At 38.0% G+C, this 7,245-nt stretch overlaps 1 pseudogene; it reads right to left on the reverse strand.

Annotated features, from left to right (window-relative positions):
* Positions 1-2,489: 2,489 nt before the first annotated feature.
* On the reverse strand, positions 2,490-4,117 carry LOC100757129 (annotated as a pseudogene).
* Between the last annotated feature and the right edge of the window lie 3,128 nt (positions 4,118-7,245).

Raw genomic sequence — 7,245 nt, forward strand, 5'->3', positions numbered from 1 at the left:
AAAGCTATTAAATAATGATTTTGCTTTATTTCTGTTTTTTTTTTTTTGAAATGGCAAGGTCCATACAATCATGGACATACAGCAGCTATGGGTACCTGCACTAGACTTACATACATGTGTGCATATGGACACAGATAGACACACATGCACACACAGAGGGAGATACAGAATAAGAGACAGAAATTGAAATAGAAGGACAAGTTGCTAAGAATGAGTGAGTGGGATGCATGACAACACAGTCTGTATATTTATTAGTTTCCAAAATAGACATAGGAGAATAAAAGCTTAAATCCCACATATATTCTGTCACAAATTTTTAGACCCATTTTTGATGCATTTAGCATTAATTCCATGGTGGCTCAAGTAAATGAAAATATGTTATATCCTACAAGCTCCTTCATGTGACTACAAATAACATTATTTTCTTTTTGTCCAGTGTTACATCAGAGATATTACAATATTTTCTATTAACTCATCATATACATTTAAGTTGGTGACACATGTTGACTGTTGCAAATAATGGTGCAATAGTATGAAACTGCAGGTATCTCTTTCAAAATACTTATTTAATTTCCTTTTTAATACCTAGCAGTGGTGCTGAAGAATCATAGATAATTCTACTTTTATTAGTTGGGACTTGACATATGATTTTCATAAAGATTATACATATTTACAATATACCAGTTGTGACAGGGATCTATTTTCTTCACATTGTTCTCATATATGGCACTCCCAAACTTCCAAAGTCTTATATCAAGCCCACCTTTTTTGTGCTAAAACTGTAGAGAACATATTTTTGTAAGATTTCTAGATGATTTTAGGTTGATTGTCGGTTCAACTTAAAGAAGGTTAGTCTTATTGGCATTCTTTGTTGTTTTGCTTTTGAAGAGTGGGAACACCTATTTTAATTAGTATATTTGGAATAGATTTTAATGCTGTATGTGGCCTAAGATACTTAAACATTACATATTCTTATGCAACTCATTGTGCTTTGGATCTTAAATGCTTCATGTATTGAAGGCAGAAGTGTTTAAAAATGTATTTTTAGGGAGTTTATTAGTTCATGAGCACTCTATCTTCATGAATGAGTTGAACAATTTATGGCATCCTATATTAACCAGTTCTGAGAGAAAGGCTTCATTATAAGATTGAATTCTTTTTTCTTCCTATATTCCATGAATTGAGTAGATTTGTTTTACCATGAATTCCCCAGTATGATGTTTTGTTTCACAAATAAAGGTGACCAAGATCAGAAGTTTCTGAAACTGTGGGCTAAATAAACCTTTCACATATTAAGCTTATTCATCTTTGATACTTAGTTACAGATATGGGAAATTGGTTAACACACAACCATATCAAACCACTGTAAAAATATTTTCCCTGCCTTAACTTTACAGAGTTCTGCAATTTCTCTTTATTTTGTTTTATCTAAGTCAAATCAATGTTCAATACGAAAGTATCTAGTAACTGTGCAAATATATTCACCACAGTAGACAACTAATACATAAAGATAAGGGTAGAGACAGGCAAATTTCAGAGTTCAAGACCAGCCTGGTTTACAGAGCATGTTCCAGGACAGTGAAGCTTGGGTAGTGAAAAAAACAATCAACAACAGAAAGGTGATGAAACTTGAATTCAGAAGCCATGTTTCAGCCCGAGAAAGCAGCAGAATTTGGTAGCTTTAGCCACATGGTTCTAGCTTTAGAGTTAAGAAAACAAAAAAAAATTGTTATAGAATCACCCTCCGTAGTTAAGGAAAGCTGCTGAGGCCAGGCATATGGCGGGGATGTCCGTGCATGGAAACTTATAGAAGCCATTGCATGTAACTATAAAAGTGAAGCGTGTATTTCCTTAGATACCCCCTCCCAATGTCAGAAAAGGTAGAGCAATGGGATATCTTTTAAGAAAAGCTGCTAACAGGGAGTAGAAACAGTACAAGAAAAGAAAGAATGTTGCAGTCAACAAAGCTGAAGGAGTTAGAGATTTGAAGAATGTCTTGACATCAGACATGGAGATTTGAGTTTGGAATTCCCAGCTGATTTTTGGTTTTGCTTTGGTGCAGTATTTCCTCATTATTCTCCTGTTCCACTCTTTTAGCATGGTAATATATGTCCTGTGTCATTATTTATTGGAAGTATTTGATCTGAGTTCTTACTTTGATTTTACAGGGAATTAGAGCTAAGAGATTGAGTAAGTCTCTGCAGATGCTTTAATTTTGACTTTTTAAAAATTGTTTCACATGTCATTTTATTGCAAGATGGTATAACAAATTACAAATTTAAACTATAACTTTGTGATTTTAGTTGGGCAGCAAGTTGTTGCAAATTACTTATTCAAAAGTGATGACTAGCCAATTCCAGATACTCAGCAAGGACCAGAAATTCCTGACTGTCTAATAGGATTAAGTCACAAAATATATCTTGATCATTTGTCAGGAAAGGCACACTATAATTTCAATAGACAGCAATACAGAAAGTTCTAAATACAGACTAGTTGCCATTTAAGTTAACTCTCTCTCTGGCCATCTCAACAGAGATAAGACACATTGACATAACTGACTGAGCTTGAGCCTTCTTTGCAAGCAGCTTTAGATCGGCAATGCACTTGGCAATGGTCTCCTTTCCCTGCTGTGCAGAAATGCTCTGCACCACATGCTTCTCCACCCAGTCTATCATGTGCTCTTCCTGCTTTTGACACATCATGTCCTGTACAGAAATATGGTAGTCCAGGCAATTCTTTAACTCCTTATATGCTATATGTAGCCAATGCCAGTAGGTGACTTCCAAGGCCAAGGCAATATTATTTTTCTGAAGGTCAAAGAGTTAGTGGTGCTTCTGAACCAGTGCCTGCTGTGCCTTCTCCATGTCAATTGCATCCTGGATTTGTTTGATGCATGATGGCTTTACTTCTTCTAGTTGAGCAATTTTTTCCTCATTAAGTTTATCAAGAAATTATCCAATAGGAGCACCGTATTTCTTAATCACATAGACCACCAACCCTGAAGGTCTCTGGGGTAATCACATATATTTCTTTGGATAGAAAATATAATCTAAGCCCCGTTCCAAGAACTTAGGGTCCTGTTACACCAGTTTTAGGTTAAAGGAACTGGAAAATTTCTTCAGGGATCAGCCCTAGACGTACTTTTCCTCCATATTCAGGAAGAGGTGGTACAGGGGCGAGATGTGGTTGTCCTGTGTGAAAGACCCTTGTTGCCTGTAATACCCCTGGTCCTGGTATGGCCATGTTCTTTAGACAGGGGACCGCTGTGGTGGTGGCCGAAAGTACCACCCGGGACAGAATGACCTGCTAAGGTCCAGACAGTGGTCTTCCCGTCCCTGTGACCACGACCGGAGACTGTCAGTGGCAGGGACAAGATGGCCGCTCACATATATCTGAATTTTGACTTTTAAACAGTGCTGATACTGTGACAGACTATGGGAACTTTTGAAGGGAGACTAAATTCATTTTGCATTATGCTATTACTACAAGACTGTGGGAGCCAGGGAGAAGATTATGTTTGTTTGAATGAAAAGGACTCCCATAGGAACATAGAGAGTAGCACTATTAGGAGGTAGGATTTTGTTGGAGGAAGTGTGTCAATTGGGGAAGTCTTTGAGGTCTCAGATGTTCAAGCCATGCCCAATGTCACACTCTCTTCCTGGTCTCTTCTGATCTAGATGTAGAGCTCTTAGCTACCTTTCCACTGCAATCACTACCTGTCTCCTGCCATGCTTTACACCATGACAACAATGGACTAAACTTCAGAACTGTATGCCAGCTCCAATTAAATGATTTCCTTTCCTTTAGAATAGTTGCAATGGTCATGGTGTCTGAAGTTGGACTAAATGCAGTTTTGCATTATGATGTGGCTACCAGTCTATGGGTGTCACGGAGTAGAATGTAGTAATTTGAATGAAAATTAGCCCCATAGGCTAATTGGTAGTGGTACTATTAGGAGGTGTGTCCTTGTTGGAGTAGGTGAGACCTTGTGGGAGGAAGTTTGTCACTGGGATACGCTTTGAGGTTTCAGTAGGTCAGCCTACACCCAGTGACCCACTCTTCCTACCTGCTGCCTGAGATTCCAAATGTAGAATTCTGAGCCCCTCTCCAGAACCATGTCTGCCCCCACTCCACCATACTTCCCACTATTATAATAATGATGGACTAAACCTCTGAAATTTAAGCCAGCCCCCAATTAAATGTTTTCCTTTATAAGAGTTGTTGTCGCCATAGAGTCTCTTTAGAGCAATAGAAATCCTACCTAAGACAAATATTGACACCAGAGTGGTACATTTATTATTATTATTCTCTCATACATTACATCCCAACACTATCTTTCCCTCCCTCCCTTCCTCCAGTCTTTCCCACCCATCTTCCCTCTCCCACAGATCCATCCCCTCTCCATCTTCCCTCAGAAAAAAATCAGGCCTCACAGGGATATCAACCAAATATGACATAATATGCTACATGATCAGGTACATACCATCACAGCAAGGCACCCCAGTAGGATGGAAAATGATCTTGTATGTAGGCAAAAGTGCCAGTAACCACCTCCTCTCCCACTGTTGTCAAGCCCAAAAGAAGACCAAGCTTCTCATCCATTATATATATGCAGAGGGCCTAAGTCAGACCACTACATGCTCCCTGATCTCTGGGAGCCCCCATGAATACCTGTAAATTGATTCTGTGGGCCCTGTTATCATGGTGTCCCTGAGCACTCTGGTTCATCCAATTCTTCATTCCCCTACTTCTTAGGATTCCCTAAATTCCTCCTAATGTTTCGCTGTAGGAATCTGCATTTACTGCCATTGTTTGCTTGATGACACCTCTTTGGCCTCTTTATGGGGATTTTGCTAGGCTTTTCTCCCAGAAAACTGTAGGCAGGACAAAGTGTAGGTCAAAGGTTTTGTGGCTGGGTTGGTATCACAATCACTCCATTTGAGGACTTTCCTGGTTACAGAATATGCCTGGTTCAGACTCTGTGTTCCCCATCACTAAGAGTCTTTGCTAGGGTCACTTTCACAGATTCCATGGAGTTGCCATTGCATTAGGGTTCCACCTCACCCCCCAAATGTCCCACAATTCCAGTCATTTCTCTAAGTGTTGCCTCCAAAATTCATTCTTCCTGTTCACAACCTAACTATCCCACACTCCACCAGCAAAGTCCATTCTACTTTCCCTTCCCAGGGAGATCCTTGTGTCTGCCCTAAAGCCTTCTTTATTACTTACCCTCTCTGGGTCTGTGGACCTTAGCGTAACTTTTACTTCATAGCTTATAATCACCTATTAGTGAGTATTTACCACGTTTGTCTTTCTGAGTCACAATACTTCCAACTTAGATATCCTCTCCATATAATGTCTGACTGTGGATGTCAGTATTTAGGCATTTTACTGGTCTTCCTTTGGAGTTCTGACAAGATATGCCTTCACATGCTACCACAAAGAGTACCAACTGTGCCTATTCAATTCTTGAATAGTTTCCTTAACCTGTTTTTGTCTTGGCTCTCTTGGCATTCTTTAAAGAGTTTGTTGATTTCCTACAGTTTATTATTTGTCATTATCTTTGATTCCTTAAAGGGAACTCTATTAACTTTATAAAGTTTGCCTTCCCAGTGAGTTCTATGTGAACCTCCCTAGACCCTTGCTTTTTACCTAACTACTCTGTGTCTATGGATTATAGAATGGTTATCATTTACTTAATAGCTAGTATCCACTTATAAGTGAGTAATACCATATTTGTCTTTCTTGATCTGGGTTAACACATTCTGGATAATTTTTTCTTGTTTCATCTGTTTTCCTACAAATTTTATGAGATCATTATTATTAACAGCTGAGTTGTACTCCACTGTATAAATGTACCTCATTTGTTTGTTTCTAATCTTCTGTTGAGTAGCACCCGCACCCATGTTGGTTCCAGTTCCTGGAATACATAAAGCTGCCAGTAACATAGTTGAGCAAGTGTCCTGGTGATACGATGGAGGATCCTTTGGCTATATGCCCAAGAGTGGTATAACTGGTTCTTGAGGTAGGTCTATTTCCAAGTTTCTGTAGAACCACTATATTGATTTCCATAGTAGCTGTACAAGTTTTCACTACCACTAGCAATGGAGGAGTGTCCCCCTTGCTTCACATCTTTGTCAGTATGAGTTGTCACTTGTGTTATTGATCTTATCCATTCTAATGGGTAAGGATGATGAGATGAACATTTCTTTAAATGTTTCTCAGCCATTTGAGTTTCCTGTTTTGAAAATTCTTTATTGAGATTTGTATCTCATCAGATTATTTGGTTTTGTGCTATCTACTTTCTCCAGTTATTTATATTGGATATTATTCCTCTGTTGGATATAATATTGGTAAAAATATTTCCCAATTCTGTATGCTGATGATTTGTCTGATGGACAATGTCCTCTGTCTTATAGAAGCTTTTCAGTTCCATGGGGTCCCATTTATTAAGTTGTGGTATTAGTGCCTCCACATTCAGTGTTTTCTTCAAATAGTTTTCTGTGCCAACATGTTCAAGGTACTTCCACAATTTCTTTTCTATCAGGCTCTGTGTATCTGGGGTTATATTGTGTTTTTTTTTATCACTTGACCTTGAATTTTGTTCTGGGTGATAGGTATGGATCTAATTGCATTTGTCTACATGCAGACATCCAGTTTGACAATCAAGATTTGTTAAAGATGCTGTCTTCTTTCCAATGTGTATTTCTGGCTTCTTTGTCAAAAATCAGGGATCCATAAGTTTTGTGATTCTATCTGGGTACTTCAATTTGATTCCATTTGCGAACATGGCTGTTTTTATGCCAAAGCCATGCAGTTTTTATTACTATAGCCCTGTAGTAAAACCAGAAATCAGGAATGATGATAGCCACAAAATTTCAATTATTATTTAGGATTGTTTTGTTTATCATGGTTTTTTCCATAAGAAGTTGAAAATTGTTGTTTCTAGGTCTGTAAAGAATTGTGTTTGAATTTTGATGGCAATTGAACTGAATCTGTAGACTGATTTTCATAAGATAGTGAGTTTTACTATGTTAATTCTACCACCCTGTGACCATGGGAAATTGTTCCATCTTCTGATATTTTCTTTAATTTCTTTCTTCAAAGACTTGAAGTTATTATCACACAAGTCTTCACTTTATTGGTTAGAATTACCCAATAAAGTGTATTTTATGTTACTTGAGGCTATTGTGAAGTGTATTGTTTCCTTGATTTCTTTCTCAGCTCATTTGTCATTTGTATATA

The sequence above is a fragment of the Cricetulus griseus genome, chromosome X (assembly GCF_003668045.3).
Source record: "Cricetulus griseus strain 17A/GY chromosome X, alternate assembly CriGri-PICRH-1.0, whole genome shotgun sequence".
Lineage (NCBI taxonomy): Eukaryota > Metazoa > Chordata > Mammalia > Rodentia > Cricetidae > Cricetulus > Cricetulus griseus.